The sequence below is a fragment of the Cyprinodon variegatus genome, unplaced genomic scaffold (genome assembly GCF_000732505.1).
Source record: "Cyprinodon variegatus isolate N-32 unplaced genomic scaffold, C_variegatus-1.0 Scaffold468, whole genome shotgun sequence".
Classification (NCBI taxonomy): Eukaryota; Metazoa; Chordata; class Actinopteri; order Cyprinodontiformes; family Cyprinodontidae; genus Cyprinodon; species Cyprinodon variegatus.
The window spans coordinates 35,097-36,772 of record NW_015150921.1 but is presented as its reverse complement, the minus strand read 5'-3'; positions in this window follow the sequence as shown (position 1 = coordinate 36,772).

Genomic DNA, 1,676 nt, shown 5'->3' with positions numbered 1-1,676 from the left:
CAGCACCAAAACAACAACGTCACCTGAATCAGTTGCTAAAAGTATAACATTAAAAACTTTTAAAAGGCCGAGAAGCACAGGGACCACAGGACTGGAACGCTCCATCCCGGCCTCCACCGACAGGAACCAGACAGGAATCCACAGGATCCAACACACGCAATGGACAGGAAAGGCGAGGCACCAGACCACACATCGCGGAGGCAGAGAAGCTGTGCCGAAGGGCAGCCTTCAATCGCACAAGCCGACCGCTGCGCCTTCCATGGCGGCGCGCCCGCTTCAAACAGAAAGGCAAAATCCAGAAACGACTGGAAGCTGGAATGCCCAACGGCGGGGTCCAAGTTTTTTCTGTATTATATGTCCTCAGTAACGTGTTTCCAGCTGAGGCACCAATGTCCAGCAATGTTTGGCGATCATACACAGTCAGAGAGTTTACACTTGTAATAAAATTAAAACCTGACAGGAGACAGAGACAAAACAGGAGGAGAGTCAGACGGCAAGCCTCAAACACTGGCGCCATCTTGATCATATACACTCATACATACTCAGACATATAATTGTCTCTTTCTCAGCATTTTCACAGCATCACCTCCGGACAAGATGTTTCTAATATTCTTAATATTCCAGAGATAAAAGAACATTCTAGAATCTTGTTTAATATGAGATTTAATGACAAGTCCTCATTAAAATATAATATTAAGGTTTTTACATTATTATTTGAGACCAATTTTAATGTCCTCCAGATAAAGTTACTGACTCATCAGCTTCTCTGAACTTTTGTTTTGTCGACATTTAAAAACCAAAAGTTAGTCATAGGTTTTTAATGTCTTCAAGATGTGCCTCTTGTCTATGTAATATGAGTTTCTTTTGGATTTATGGACAGATAAAACTGAGTGGCATTGCACTGAATTAATGCTATGAAGAGCTCTAAAATTAGACTGAAACTCTTCTAATTGCTCATTATCAGCTATTTGGTTAGCAGCTAATGTTTCTTGAATTTTCTTTAAGAAAGTAAGATATTCACGATATAGGTAAATAACTGATCAAGTCATTTGGATTGAGGGAAGGTTTCTCAAGTCAGTGTTTAACTACAGTTACCTCAGGGTTGATGATGATGTGATGTCCATATAGTGTAAAATAATTTTACACTCTATTCCTCTAGCTAATAACCTGAATGTCACCCTGTTTTGCTTTCTTTCTTGAACAAAAGTATTTATTAAACTAGAAAATCTTCTAGGGAAGGCTAGATGAGCAAACAATGACTGAGAAGCTGTTTTTCCAGTGTTAAATGTGCTTAATGTGAGCATCAGGGCACATTTTGTTTAAGGAGAACAGCAGCATTTCTTGCTAGATTAATACAAATCATATAAGCTCTACACACACTAGATGCTGTTTATCAATGTTTATGTCCAGTTTGTTTGGTCTGTTTTTGTGTTTCCTTTTTTCCTCCACCAGGTGGTGCCCCGTCCTCATTGGGCCTCCCTCACACCTGCAGCTCGTTGCCTCATTCCCTATGGAGTGCTCTTAAGCTGCTGACTGCCACTACCTCGACGCCAGAGTGTTTGCCAGTTTGGGGTACTCTAGCCATGCTTAGATTAGCAGAGATTAAGGCCCCGTCCACACAAAGCCAAACCCTGGCCTAAACGCACAAATTTTTCACCAAACCAGCCTCTCATCCA